This window comes from Equus caballus, chromosome 2 (genome assembly GCF_041296265.1).
Source record: "Equus caballus isolate H_3958 breed thoroughbred chromosome 2, TB-T2T, whole genome shotgun sequence".
NCBI classification, from domain to species: Eukaryota; Metazoa; Chordata; class Mammalia; order Perissodactyla; family Equidae; genus Equus; species Equus caballus.
The window spans coordinates 83,534,864-83,551,055 of record NC_091685.1 but is presented as its reverse complement, the minus strand read 5'-3'; the positions used below and the strand labels follow the sequence as shown (position 1 = coordinate 83,551,055).

The 16,192-nt window shown below is 36.7% G+C and overlaps 1 long non-coding RNA gene across 1 annotated transcript; it reads right to left on the bottom strand.

Annotated features, from left to right (window-relative positions):
• Positions 1-5,939: 5,939 nt before the first annotated feature.
• Positions 5,940-15,274, bottom strand: LOC111770360 (uncharacterized). Its single transcript, XR_002803582.2, has 3 exons — positions 15,173-15,274; positions 12,437-12,564; positions 5,940-6,079 (listed from the first exon to the last, which is right to left on the bottom strand). It is a non-coding gene; the product is annotated as an uncharacterized lncRNA (long non-coding RNA).
• Between the last annotated feature and the right edge of the window lie 918 nt (positions 15,275-16,192).

Here is a 16,192-nt window from a genome sequence, read left to right as displayed (position 1 = left end):
TAACAAAATTTAACTGAATATTATCCCCATTAAGAAAATTTCTGTAACATTGTATGTAGGTTTTATGACTTTCAAGTCATAGACAAATACGTAACTCTTCGTGTCGATTCACTTATCGCCCCTTTACCTGAAATGTTCTGCCCTCAGGTATGCACAGGTGTTCCCCCTCACTTCCTTCTGGTCTCTGCTGAAATAGCAACTCTAGAGAAAGCCTTCCTCACCAGGCCAAAGTTAGCTCCCACATAACTGTCTATCCCTTATCCTGATTTGTTATTCCTTATAGTACTTAATACCATCTGATAGTGTTCTATTTTTATTTGCGTATTTTCTATGTTTCTCCACCCGCCCTAGAATCAAAGCTTCAGGAGTGCTGGTTTTAGGACTGTTTCTTCTTTCCAGTGCTGTGTCCTAGTGCCTAGAAAAGTCACTGATTCATAGCAGATGATCAAAAATATCTGTTGAACTGATACATGAAATAATCTTGAGCCCCCATTTCTGCTTAATAACAGAATAAATAATCTTGGTACTTCCAAGTAAATGAGGATAAATTTAGTATTTTAACAATCATTCCTGATTTAAACTTAGTCAGATTCGTGGATTCCTCCCTCTTGTCACTTGTTCTCAGGATGGCATCTCAAATCTGGTTACGCATAAGAGGATGGGCTTGCATGCTTTTGCAGTGGAGGAGAAGGTGCCTCATCCTTTGTAATTCTGCACTGGCACCCAGTGAGATGGAAAAATCTCACCTGACACTTGATCTTGGTCCTGTTTTTCTTTTGAAGCTTCTAGTGATGTCTGAGATCTGCCATGATCTTTGATTAACCAGTATTGACTGTCAGGCTCCTTTGGGTCTGCAGACTACTTCTATGATTGGGGATAAAGAGCAGAATAGTAGGCACAGAAAACCAAAGGAAACTCAGAGGTCCACAAAGGAGGAAGTTTTCCGAGGCCCTTTCAGGAACAAACAACCATGTTTCCATTTATAATTTGATGCTCCCGCTTCACTGTGCAGTAGGTTTATGACGGCTTCACCCCAGGGTTCCAAGAAGGAAATGGGGCATAAATGCTCCCAGTTCTTAGATCTGAAGGTCGCTATCATTTCCCACTTTGGAACTTGGCTTAAGATCCCTTGTCAGGAATCCTTAATAAGCGTGATCCAGTGTTATCTGTCCCCATCGTCCCTTTATCTCCCACCACATGGACAAGTATTTCTAGTATTCTCTTACATCAACAGAAATTTTAAGAACCTGAGGCCTTCATGTTCCTAGGGGTTAGAATGTAATGACCTTTTTTTCTTTGAACATATCCATCTTTTGCTTTTAAGCCTTGGCAAGACTATTTTCTATGTCATGGTTTTTAAAAGCTGGTTTGAAACTCTTGTTTTATCTGCCCAACAACTATGTCACTGAATGTCACTTTCAATAGATTGGCAGGTCTCTGAGGCACCTGGCTGAGAGAAGGGTAAAGAGCCTTCACACGTCTCAGAATTTCGTCCAGCTACATGGACTACACTCAACTGACACATACACATACATACATACACGGAGTTAAAAAAAGATTAGGAATAAAGGAAAAAAGAGGGAAGGAAAGAAAAATGGGGTGCCTCAAATTGGCTTTGTCTGACAATGTTTTAACATTGGAATACACCTAAGATAATAATATATTTATGTTTGTAGTCATAACATTGTAAAATAAACACTATCCTCAAGACCAACTGAGAAGAGGACTTGAAGTGAGGGCTTTTAGCGTGTAGGAGGAAAGAAGTATTTATTTTGAAGCAGAAAACACCACCGCCAAGAATAGACAGATGTGAAGGGAGAGATGCAGTGTGGATTCAGAGGTCACTGAAGAATCAACCATTTTGCTCCAAAAGATCTTACCTATTAGATGTTACTTAGGACATCAGGGACATCAGGAGGCAAAACCCAAAAAACCCAAAACAGTTCTGATACCCTTGTCTCTCAAAACAGACATTTCTAATTTCAATGCATGAAGTTATTTGATCATTACTAAATTTTGAATTTATAGAAATTTTCGAAGATATGGAAAACTTAAAATCAAACCAAGAATATTTCCACGTCCTGAAAGATAAGGCCACATTAATATAGTCATTCAATTGTTTCTTTTCTAATTTATGTAAAGTTTTCTTTTCTCTGTCTGCTTTATGCAACTGTGATAATAGTACATATGCAAAAATAGATCTCGGAGGTTTTGTTCACTTGATATTATGACACAAGCTTTCCATATTATTACAAGCTCTTCATTAACATTTATTGGCTACATAATACTCAAGATTGAAAGTCATATGTGCTAAGCAACAGGCATTTTAAATATACAAATTTCAGTGACATATGTATGAGACTTTTTCCAAAACTTTTTATACCATTATTTAGAAACTTTAGAAAACAGTATTTAGAGTATAGTCACACTACTTAGAGTCTGAAATTGTAAAAGCTTCTGAAGTGTTAAAATGTGCCCCCTCAACTGTTTCAATCGCATTTGGGATAGTTGAAGACCCCAACCATTGCATAGACTTGTCTGTTCTCCTCCCCTCAGTATAGCTCCTTCTGTCTGTATCCATTCAGCTCCCCAAAATAACAGACCAACCATTTCCTTCAAATTCTATCCCAACTTTCTTTCTAATGAATTGAATAATCGTAAAATTCTACTACCATCTATGAGGAACAAAACAACTTTAGAAATAACTATTCTATGGTTAATCATTGCTACAATGCTTCACTCAATTGAGAAAATGCTTAAGATTTAAGATTTGCCAAACATTTTTCAATCCATCTTCAATGATTTACATCTAGTTAACAGTTGTCTCCAGGATCAGCAACGTTATCTCGATGGAAGCATCAATTCTAACACATATTCAGAAGTCATATCACAGCAATATTTTAGGATCAGAATGTTGGGAATTGGGCCTTTGGCAAAGCAAATATCCTGTGCAGAATGGTGTAATTCAGGGCTATGTCATAGCTTTTCTCCTTCTGCTTTATTAAATTAATTGGATAAAGAATTTCAGATAATTGAAATGCATGTCCTCTTGACAAAGTACGTGGGATTTCGAGCATTTGTTAATTAGTATTGAAACTGTGTTCTAAAAAGATGCACTTAATTTTCTCTGCACCAAGCAATTTTGGTAATGATGACTATTAGCTCATTTTTCTCTTTACATTTCTGTTGTAACAATGAAAATTTCCACTGAGGCAGATGGATGCCTCATTTTTATTAGAAAAGAAGGTAAAGTGCAAATAAGTGCAAATTAGAAACACACTATTATAGTCGCGTGTTGCTTAACGATCGGGACGCATTCTGAGAAATGTGTCATTAGGCGATTTTGTCCTTGTACAAAACAAACATCATAGAGTGTACTCACGCCAACTTAGATGATGGTATAGCCTACTACACACCTAGACTATATGATGCTAATCTTATGGAACTACCATCGTACATGCAGTCTGTTGCTAACCAAAACACCGTTATGAGGCTGTATGCTTTGTCACTATGCATGACTGTACAGAGTATTCTAAAATATTACTTCACAATTATATACTTGCTTTAGAAAATCACTGTGTTCTTATAATAAGCATTTACTATGATCCTGGAGTTTATCTCCTTCCAGAAGTTGAGGCTTAGTCTTTATCCAAAATAAGTCTCCCCCTGTTTACCAAGTGACATAATAGAAAACCCTGCATACTAGATGGGAAGTCTCACAACCCATAATGAGTGACAACTCTGTCCTCTGGAGCCCTAGCTCCCCTTGCACTGAGCCTATTGCCATTGAGAGCTCAAATGTGATCAGAGGCAAGCACCGAGTGGATTTAAGGCTCAGAGAGAGAGAGCATTTGGCTCTACTGAAAGGCTGCCGGAAACATGAGCTGGTGCCCCATATGAGAGATCTCATCCTGGTCTCCTCTCCAACCCTGATCCAGTGCTTCAATCCCTGGCAGATATCTGGCCTCAGATCTTAGCTTGAAGGGGAAGTGTGTATCAGTCCTCCTGAGAACAGCATGACTACACTCTTCAGCTTCCCTGGACCTCTCAACCTGGCCCTGGCTTACGCATTACTAGGTGTAGGGTTATTCTCAAGCTTAGTTCTACCCTCCTCCAGAGTATACACTTTCCAAATACATCCCCAGCTGCTGTATACATGGCTTGAGGTACCATTTCTGAATCTAAGATCTCTCATACAAAAATGTCAGTATCCAAGAAGGGAACTTCATAAAATTTTCCATGACTCCTTTCTTCCCCTTCTCTGTTGATTATCCTGTGTCTCACTCTGTCACCCTCTATCTCTCAGGATTTCATCTGTGACTCAAGATACCTTGCTTCTCTAATTTAAACTATAGATTTGTTAGCTTTGGGTACAGTGATATGCTCACAGAGATTCTTAAAGCCAAACAATCTTCTTAAACGTGACAGGGTAAAATTATGACTCATACTACATTCAAAAGAAGAGAGAATCCTTGTAAACTCATCTGATCCTTTTCACAGTCACAGAAGAAAGAAATACAGGTTTTCCCCACTATTCGAAAGTTTGCTCTATGCCACTTCACTTTTACAAATGATGTACATTAGTACCTATTTTCGCTAACTGAAAGAAATCCAAAGAGGATTTTCCCTTTTACGAAAAAAGGTGAAAAGCGAAAACAGTGCTCAGAGTCCATTTCGCAGGGAGCCTTTAAAGAGGCAGCACACACCCAGAGTAGTGAGGGGGACCCCGTCGGGCTCTTTTCCTGGGAATTACACTCCCATGGCAGCATCAAGCCACCATTGCTTTGAGCTGTGAGCATCTGTACTTTATCTCTATTTATTTTGGTAAGTTATTTCGAGAGTCTGGGAACACCCCAAACTTTTTTCCATATGCATTAATGGTAATTGCTTCTTCACTTTGTACCATTTTGGCTTACAAAAGCTTCCATAGGAACGCTCTGCTTTCAGATAGCAGGGAAATCCGTAAACCTGTATTTTGTTCAATTAGATGATCTAGGATCGATCCAACCATTGAGATTGTCTCCTTAGGCAATTCCGTCTCCATTTGGAGAGTTCAGATACATCCTCAGTCTCTCAGGATGGCATGATGTAGCTAGCCTCTTAGTGAATGAGTCAGCAGTCGTTCTTTGGGACCTTATGGTCGCAGAGTGGAGATGTGTTCCTTGGATCCATGTGGAAGCCTTTGGATCCCTACTGGTATTTGCCATGCAGGCTTCTGAGGATGCTCCCTAGACTGGTAATCATCGAGCTGAGGGATGACTGGCCTTGTTCCAAAGGAGTCTGCAGGAATCTACTGCTAACAATTGTGATGTAACTTATTGTCCCTTGTAATTTATGGTCTGTGGCCTTTCAATAGAGACAATGCAGCTTGGTCCTCCCCTGCGGCTTATCCCCACCTCAGCAATTGCTGTTCCTGGAGACACCACGTACGTCTGTGATTTCCCTGCTAGTGGCCTACATTGGATTTCCCAGCTTTGAGGATACAATTCTGAGAAAACATTGCCCTGCCTCAATGATCCCCTCTGACAAGAACCATCAGCCAGGCTGTTAAGCTTCCCATGCCCTTCAGAAGCAAGAGAGGAATTCTTATCCCATCCTTATTATATATGAAGCAAAACTCCAGTCTTCTGTCAGCTTAACAATAAAATTCCACTGAGTTTATTTTGAAATGGCTTTCCCAGGGTTAGTATAGGGCAGCTTGGAAGGTGGTCTGCTCCCAGAATATCACATGTAAAGTGATGTTTCTGGAATCTCCTCCTTTATTGTTTCCCATATTGCGCTACACTCTTCTTTCCTAGGGGTGTAACCAGGAGAAACATCACCCTTGCTTTCTTTTCTTCTTTCAATAGTTCACTGGGGACTAGGACAAGAGGGACCGCATTTCCTCCCCCCTTTCCTAGACTAGCCCTGTCTCTTCCGTATCTGGGTCTGGCACATTACAAGTTTTCACTGAATCCTGTGGAAGAAAGTGACTAGAGGAGAGAGCAGCAGGATGAGCATTTTCTTCTGTGTTGAGGCCGTAGTTTCAATAACAAATGCTAGCGATAGTCTTAAGGAAGGTACGGAAGTTGTCCGATTACTGTCAGAAAAAATAAAAATAACTCATTATCATCTATGCCAAAACAAAAACCCACAAATTTTGGAAGATGGAATATACCAAAAAAAAAAAAAAAAAACCCTCAACATCTTAAGCAAGTTATTTGTCTGAGGAATTACTTTTGAGCTAACTTTTGGCAGATCAAATCTGTTCATAATAAACACATTTATACAAGCTTTACTAAAGTATGTTTGTAATACGTGAAGACAATTGAATATTCCTACTCTTAAAATCCTCCAGGCCATTCTGAACATTTTTCAATGTCTTAAATGGAAATTATTGGGGTTTAAATCAAGCATGTATTAGATGATTTGAAGAGATGCAAAATGACTTTGACCAAAATATGACTGACCTTATCCACAGAAAAGTCCCTATCCTACTTTCATGAAAGATTAAATAGAATTCAAACGTGGCAATAATATATTCCAGTATCCCCAATTTTTCAAGAAAATGTCAACTTTACTTCTTCAATTACAGAATATACACACTTTGAGAGACAGCCAGAGAGTTCAATATTAGGTTACTTACTGTCAAATTCCTTCCAAAAGTCTAGCTAGAGTAGACATATGAGAAAGTTTAACTCTCTATTCTTTCAGGTTCTCCATGAATCACCAGAGTGAAACATATTTATGTTATTTTAATTCACTATGGTAATGCTAAGAATTAATGTGACCTTATGTTTTGAGGACCAGCATGAAAAGACATAAAAATCGTGTCTACATCTTCTATAAATTGCTACTGAAGACTTTGTCCTTATACCTGTTGCGCAATTCTCCACATATAAAGATGTGCCTGAAAACTTTCTCTGAATGAAATAGTTTAGCTCTTTTTTTTAAGACTTTATTTTTTTAGAGCAGTTTCAGGTTTATAACAAAATAGAGAGGAAAGTACAAAGATTTCCCCCACACATGCATAGCTTCTCCAATTATCAACATCCCCCACGAGAGTGGTACATTTGTTACAATTGATGAACCAATGTTGATTCATCATAATCACTGAAAGTCCGTAGATTATATTATGATCCAGTCTTGGTGTTGTACATTCTATGGGTTTGGACAAATGTGTAATGACATGAATCCATCACTACAGTATCATACAGAGCATTTCGCTGCCCTAAAAATTCTCTGTGCTCTGCCTAGTCATCGCTCCTGACACTTAACCCCTGGCAACAACAGGCCTTTTTACTTTTTTTCATAGTTTTACCTTTTCCATGATGTCTTATAGTTGGAATCATACAGTATGTAACCTTTTCAAATTGGCTTCTTTCACTCAGTAATACCCATTTAAGGTTCCTCCATGTCTTTTTGTTGCACTGAACAATATGCCATTGTCTGGATATATCAATTTATCCAGTTACCTATTGAAGGACATCTTGGTTGCTTCCAAATTTTGGCAATCATGAATAAAACTGCTATAAACATCCATGTGCAGGGGTTTGTGTGGACATAAGTTTTCAGCTCTTTTGAGTAAATACCAGGGAGCATGATTGCAGGATCGTATAGTGAGAGTATGCTTAGTTTTATAAGAAAGAACCAGACTGTCTTCCAAAGTGGCTGTTTCACTCCTTTTAAAGGAAATTATTGCCTGGAAGAATGCTCTCACGCCCTCACATGTACTCTCTCAGTCTCGCTCCTCCTCCCGGTCATGACCAACGAACGATCATACTGTGCATGTCATGTGACTTTGATGAGCTTACCATTAATAAGAAGTTTTCAAAAGTAACTTTCAATTCACCCAAAATATAGATTCAAAACCGTAGTATTTTCTAAATCATTAAGTCCAACTATAAAGGTTTATTTATACTTTATAAATCTAATGAATATAATAATCAATTTCAACAGGGCCTTTAATTCATGATTGATCAACCATCTTAATTATTTCTATTTACTTCTTATGCTCCACTCCAAAACAAACAAAATCTTTTAAAATATATAGCCATTTCTATTCATTTAATAAATTAAACATATACATATGTTTAAAGTTATTTTACAAATTTTAATGCTTCTTATAAAGTCAGTAAATATATATTTAATTTTTAACATAATATCTCAGGTCTATATTCAAATGTCAAATAAGATATTTTGAATTTAGAGTTAGTAACTCTGATATTCTAAATGCTTTCAAACAGCTCATCACACTGAATAGGAGATATGCAGAAGCCGTTCCCAAAATTCACACAAAAAGGCTTTTAAAAGTTTAATTTACTTCACCTTTAAATACATATATATAATTCTATTATTGTACCCATCAAGGAAATAATTATACTTAGGTTACTCGTCTCCTGGAGATGTTTGCTTAAAACATGAGTTTTGATTCAGCTGAGGACACTCACTAACAGATAGAGCCCCTTTTCATAATCTATAACAACGAGGGCTCTGTGACCTTCAGAGGGTTCAAAATACCATTCTCTTATTCTTATTCTTACTTTCTTTATCTCATTCTTCCTTCTCCTAAAGAATTCTGCAGCCACGTGGAGATGGTAACTGAGGGCTTTACTACTTGGTTGAACATTGCAAATCTTTGTCTCCCTTCACACATTTGAGTGTTTTGTTGTCTGGCCCTAAAAGCATTTTTAATGTCATTCCACTGGATCCTTCATACACTTATGTCATTCTTTCATAGCCTCTTTTAAATTTATTGCCTGATTTGGGTAAGCAGAATTCTGTATTCTGTATTGTTTTCCTATTTTCCCTGTCTTGCAGGCCACAAGTTTTATAGACACTACACGTCATCAGATTGGACTCTGTACATCTCTCACCTCCATAATCATAACACCAAACTCATGCTGATGACAGCAGTACGTAAAGATGAATGAGATCCAGCACTTGAGCTCATTAAGAATGCCCAGCGCAGTCCTAAGTAGTGGGGCTCCCTTGATTACATGCTCATTAGTTTTCCTTCTTTGTACTTTGCTTTCCACAGAATCCTAAGAAGCACCTTGTTCATATACAATGGTTTACCTTATTTTAAGTTATCCTAGTCTAAACTCCTTACTTTTCTCTTTACCATTGATATAGTGGATCTATTATTCTTATCTCTTTTTACCATAAGTTTTCCCTAATCCTTTTGGAAATAAAGGAGTTCTAAAAGAGTGAATAAATCATTTTATAAGTCCATTATTAGAATCAGGTACTGTTTGATAGGATGTGAAGTCAAACTGGATAGCTCAGTTATTAAGATATCTCATTAACGAAATTTGACTTTTTAATTTATTTAAAATAGCATAGCCTTTAAAGTTTTCAATATTATTCTTTAAAAAATACAGGGCCCTGGGCAAAATTTTCCCAAGAAGTATGTTGCAATATTCTTTTGGAATGAAAAAAAAGCATAGATTCTCGAATCTTTTTTTTTTCTTTTTTGAACTATAGTTTAATCTCTTACTCTGTATGCTTGGGCAAGTTACCTAAGGAGTCTGAGCTTCAGTTTCCTCATCCATAAAATGGGAATAATTTTAAAACTAGCCTCATAGAGTTATTCTAGGGATTAATAGAGTGAATGTATGGGCAAAAACAGTAAGCACTCGACAAATGTTAGTGGTTATGTTTTCCCTTTTTTTAATTCCCACAAAACTTGGACAGAAAGAACACTGTCAGTATACTGGGAAGATATTAATGACAAAGGACATTTTTGGTTCTAACAAGTACATAGGCTTTTATGTTCTAATGTATTTAATAGAGTGTTGGAGAATGGCAGTTTTCTTGGCAAGGCTGTAGAGATTGCATCTTGGAAGAATGACAGAAAAGGAGATGCTAAGTTATCAGTGGCCAGATGAGGAAGATTTTAATGTGGTCTCCTAAGCAGTTTGGGATTTTGAATGCTAAGGAGAGAGATCCACTGACAGCCTTTAAGAAAAAGATTATGATTAAATTTACATTTTGAAAATATCAGACTGTTGGCAATAAAAGCCCGACAATATAGAATAACAATATTCACCATAGCAGCAAGACTGACAGAAACCATTTAGAAAGATATCCTAAATATTAAAGAGTATTAAAGTGAATCGTACTAGGAAAGTTTCTCCTCAGTAACAACTACTTACAGTCACCGAGATGTTTTCCCAGTTGATACAATGTCTAAATCCCCTTTGAAAATCTGCAGAATTGGGGCAACAAATCTCTCTAAAGTGACTCTCAGAACTAATTAAGATCAAAAGCACATTTCTCACCAAAATATTAAATTGAAATTTCATGTATGACTAGGAAAGATGTAGAAAAATGTTTATTCACATTGAACTTTTAAAATAGATGAAATTGGCCTCTAGAGTCACTCCTGCCAGTCACTAATTCCAAGTAGCACTTTATTTCATCTTCCTTGTACACATCAACTCAAATAGCCTATGTAGCAGACATTGAAATGTTGAGCAAAAGCAATCTTCACTGAATGCATTTTTAGATGACCTGTGAAGAGAGTTATTTGTTCCAGCCTAGCCCAGGTTATGCAATATTACGAGATTCAGTCCCACGTCTGATCTCTTAAGGCTGCAAGGATACATTATGTCCCACATTTAACATTATTCCTGAGATGAATGTTTGACTTTTGAATTGTTGGAAGCAAATCTGTACAAGGCTTCCCTGGCTCAGCTACTGAAGGGACAAACACTCATTCTTCAGCCAAATGTTTGCTCAACTCATTTCATGGGAATTCTGACTCAGTGTAGAAGCTGTGAATTCTCTAACTCTCACCAGAAAAGAAGTAATGGCTTCCCAAATGCCATGACCTCCAAACTCAGGTAAAAATAGACACCAATACTCATGAAATTGTCTCCTTGTTAAATCTGACTATAAGTTTACTAAATCACTCAGAGCTGAATGCAATAAAAACTGTGAAATTAAGTTCTCCACTTATTGATCACTCTTTAAAGAAGTCGTACATTTTTTAAACTATTCTAAACTTAAGAAAAAAATGACATTAACTTATATTATTTGTTACTTTGCAGTTTCAAAGCAGATAGTAAATCATTATATCTCTTCAAACATTTCTCATTTTACAGAAACTGAGGTTTAAAAGAGTTAATTTTGTCTTATACAAGTACTAAATAAAATTAATCAAACAGAGGCCTTCTAATTCCTGGTAATAGTAAAATCAAAATTAAAGAAAATTACTGTGGGATTTGTCACTATACTTGACTTCTATAGCCACATCTTATGGTAAATAACTGATTTATTCCTTTCAGGACATTTAGTCCTGTCCGAAACGTCCATAAGACATTTAATCCATAAGACATTTGGTCCACAAGGCATTCGGTCCACAACAAAAGTTCCTTGACATTTGGTCCTATCCAAAACTTCCACAAACAGATTTGGTCCATGTTAAATGGTTTTGGAAAGGACCAAATATCAAGGACCTTTTGGTGTGGATCCAATGTCTCCATAGACATTTTGGACATTTCTAAATACGGCCAAATATCAAGGACCTTTTGGTTTGGACCAAATGTCTGATGGATGTTTTGGACAGGACCAAATGTCAAGGATCTTTTGGTGTGGACCAAATATCTTATGAGCCAAATGTCTTATGGACATTTGGGACAAGACCAACTGTTTGCTAATCGATTTATTCACTACACAAATGTTTATTAAAAACCTAGCCCTGTGATAGATGATGGGAGGAATGCAGAGATACATAAAACTGCCCCTATTTTCAAAGAGGTTGCTAATCCATAGTGTATCATCAGGAAGGTGGGGTGCGGGTTTGTGAACATGCATTTGCACACATGCATGTATGTTTCATTTTACTAAAATCAACTATCAGAAGATGAACCAGATTGAATACCATTTGTCTTTCAAACTTCCTAATGAATACCATGTTTCAGGACATTTGGCCCTCCCAAAGTTGGTAGTTGCAAGCTTGTTAAACACGTTCTCACATACCAATCTTTGCTTTTTCTTCTGGAAATTCTAATATAAACATGGTAAAAAAAAATTATCTAAATGGATTCACGGCTAAAAGGTGCTATAAAATAATCAGCAAATGTATTGAAAAAACATCAGTTGTCACCAGAAAAAAAAATGCATTTTCTTTTGTAAGATATTCAATGTTTATACTCAATGCATAATTTAGAGACGAATTAACCTAGTTTTTCCTTTATAAATAAACTACTATGTTTCCCATGAGAGTTTTGTGAACCAGTTAGTACTTTGTGCTTTTGGCAGGAGGACAACTTTTTAGTACAATTTTATAACCTCAACACTATTGAATTACTCTTTTTAAATTATGTTTTTTCTTGTAGCCACTGTGTACCCTGGGACAATCATCAAACAGTATCTTGAGCAACATTTTCCATTTCCATACAGTTTGACACATAGTATTCTTAATTGCTTTCTCTCTGCAAAGGCAACTTACTTTGAAATGCTTTTCAACTCTGCATCATTTCCCCTCATTTGTAAGGCACCTCCTTTGATGACATAACCAATACGTATGATTTCACTTCTTAAATGCCACCTACAACTTGCTACCCATCTGCTATTTACCTGCAGAGTGTAAAAACAAGACATGTATTAAAGAATCAGTAAATACTTTTAAGTCTGGGGATGCCGTATCATTAATCTTATTGTTTAATGAGACAATTTCTAAATCTCCATGTGCTATCTGACAATTGTCCCTTGACATTTGTAATGTAGCACGAATTTGCAAGGGAATCAGAAAATAGGATGGTTGGCTGGGCCTGGTTCTGAGAAGAGGTTCTGAGATTTAACAAGCATGGCAATGATGGGAAAAGTTTGTTCAGGATAATGTCACATAAGGAATATACTTACTCTGGGGATGACCAGAACATTCCACTGAGCTCAGACACCAGAGCACAACTGCTTCCCTCTAACTCCAGCAACAGAGGCAGCTAGATCTTTCTCCTTTCCAACTATCTCCCTTCTTCTATTGTATCCACCTTATCCTCGTTAAATTTAGGGGTTCAGGGCAACAATTTTGGCAACAGTAATCTTCTGATTAGTGTTTCTGAACATGGCAGCTAAGTCAACATTCATACTTCTTTTGCATGTGAAGCATTTTATTATGTATGAAATGAACTAAGACACACACTTCCTGGTCACAGATAACAAAATGAGATGTACCAGTAGATCTAAACTTTTATCCTTTCTCTAGTAGCACAACTCTGCCTCTCAAACAAAAGGAGTTTGTTGGAAATGGTGTTTACCTTTTCCTACTCAACTGGCATTTGAGAAACAAAGAAAGGTTGAGGTTTTTATAGTACAGTCCTGCCCGACTTTGCTCATAGTCTGTTGCAATTCCATGTAATTCCACCTTGTCACAACAGGAAGCAAGTTAATAAACATGCAATTTGCCCTGAGGACTCTTCTTGTGAAAACTCTACAGGCTTTCCTCTTCGTCAACAAAACCAAAACTTCTACATTAATCCCAACCCTGTCATTAGCACAAACAGCATGAAATCCATACAACAGTGGAAATTTCTAAATTATTTTTAATTTTTTTAAAAAGTGTTAGCATTTGTATCCCAGAAAAATGTAGCTTTCTTGAGATGATGTAGCACATTTATGCTTCTACTTTATAGCAATTTGGCAATAAAATAACAATAGCTAGCATTGTTGATTATGAGGGGATGTTACCTCGCATATTTTTACCCACAAATCTTGAGTATTTCTACCACCTGCTGTTTCCAACCTTGTCCTTCTACTACAAGAAATATAGGACCAGAAAAGAAGGGACAAGTATGAAGAAATAGTACCACTCTTCTCTTCTACCATTTTAAGATTAACAAGTTGTCACCTACACTTTTGTTTATCAATATATATATAGGACAAAGGAAAAGGAAACAAAGAGAAGAAAGAAACAAGCATGATAGAAGGTGATGCTAGTAACAGCTATGATAAAAGAAGAAAGAAGATATTTGGAAAAGGAAAAAGATATGGCTGCCTCTGCTGCTGGAGTTAGAGGAAAGCAACTGTGCTCTGGTGTCTGAGTCCAGTGGAATGTTCTGTTCATCCCCAGAGTAAGTACACTCTTTGTGTGATATCATCCTGAACAAACTCTGCCCATTATTGCCACACTTGTTAATTTTTTTTATTGAATACCACTAAAATTTAGAAATCCATGAATATATTTTTTTAAAGATTTAAGAAAGCAATTCATGGAGCCAAATTCGCTGCCATGAATTGGATGAAAACTTTGCTAGAACCCACAACGAATGGTCCAAAAATGACTCTACCGCGTTTTAATTCCAAAACCATAGATCTGGCTGACCTAGATTGACCCAGTTGTTTTTCCTGGCCATCTCTTCAAATATTACTAGTTGCCTTCTGTTGGGGCTGTTTCAAAAAATGTCATGTTCCTTGTCACCCACATATTTCAGTCTTCTTTCATTCTCAAGTGCTGCTGTGAGGCTGGAGATGGTCAGTTATAAAACTAAGAGGATTCTGGCATCATAAACTGATTATCTTCGATTCTTTTAAAAACAACTACTAACATGAGACTTGAAGTTATCCAGCTTGCCAAATTCAAAAACATCTAGTATTCAACTTGTGTTTGCATTGTCAATGTGTTCTTATTTTCCACTTTCCCATGACTTCCTTTACCAGTTCAACATCTATTAAGAGACTTTTTGAAGTAAAAGAAATATCATAAACGTTTTCACATGTAAAGTATCTCACTCCGGCCATCAAATCAAAACCTTTAGTCAAATAGTAGAGACAGAGTAGAGAATAGTAACAGAGTCAAACTTCATGAGATGTGTTACAAACAAAATTACTTCTGGCTTCTCCTGTACTTTCACTAACGTCACAGTTTGCCACTTAATTATCCTCTAATTGCTTCTCATAAATCATTAATATTGTCCCAAACTGTTTTCTGTGGTCCTTCAGGGCAAGAAGCCTTAGGACCTCGAAGGATCAGACCAAGTATTAGGAAGTTAATGGGTATTCACTAAGTGCTTTCTGAATGACAGTTAATTGCTAGAATACACTTATTTTTGAGTAACTGAAATTACTTCCTTGTGCAAGCTGAATATCAGCTGGTTCACACCTCTCATTAAAGACCAAGATAGTGTTGAAACAATGGATTGCCTCTGCAGTGCATAATTTTCAGGAAGTCCAGCACCCAGAGACTTACAGTCTGATGATGACATCTGACGCTAAAACTTCTGTTTCAGATACACTATGATTTAGATCACATAGGCCCCATGAAGACTGTCCTTTTCATGTACCAAAGAATTTTAAACATAGAATTTAGATTCTTTCTTTGATTCATACATGCATAAACACACAGAATCTATACGTGAATAAAAGACTTTATAAAATTTAAAGAAAGAAGGATGAGTTAGACTGCAACAAGACAAACATCTTGAAATCTAAACCCCCTTCCAAAAAATCAGCTGGGACCATTATCATTGATGGATTTCCATTGGGAACAACCCTGCATGTATTACCCAAGGTCTCCAGTCATCTTTTTTATTCCTTCTCTTCCCTTCCATCTCTCCTCTCCCTTATTCCTTAAAGGATTATTCCTAGAGCTACTGCTTTTTAGTGTTCTTCAATGAAGAGAAATTAAGCTTCCCAAGCTTCAAGCTAGACAGTAAATTCCAGGACCTTAGCTGCACAAATGCTTTGAATAACACATTTTCAGATAGCTGTAAAAGGCAATTTATTTTTCCCTTCTACTCCGGAATTTCCTTCACTGTCAATAGCTCTAAATGCTAGGGAAAATGCAGAGGAAATGTTAAATAACATTTCTTATTGATATAAGAGACAATATCAGATTTAAAGAATGATATCTTTTAAATCTTTAAAAAATGGAAGTAATGTGTCACAAAATCAGAGAAGTCATAGATCATGTAATAGTGTTCATAATAAAGAAATCTGAAGAGGAGGATAAGATGTGTCCAGGGTGGACAGAAGAACCAACATTTCTTCAGCATCCTCTATACCAGACAGTATCTTTTACCACAGAGAGTGAGTAACCAAAAGGTCTGTAGATTGAACACATGAATCTGAATAGAGCTGGGATTCAAACTCATGTCTCACTAAAAAGAAGAGACGATGAGATGGACGACTTTCTTAGCCAACAATCACTCAGTAAGTAGGTATTAAGTTATCAATTCTACACTATTACATGTTTCCATCAAACTATTTT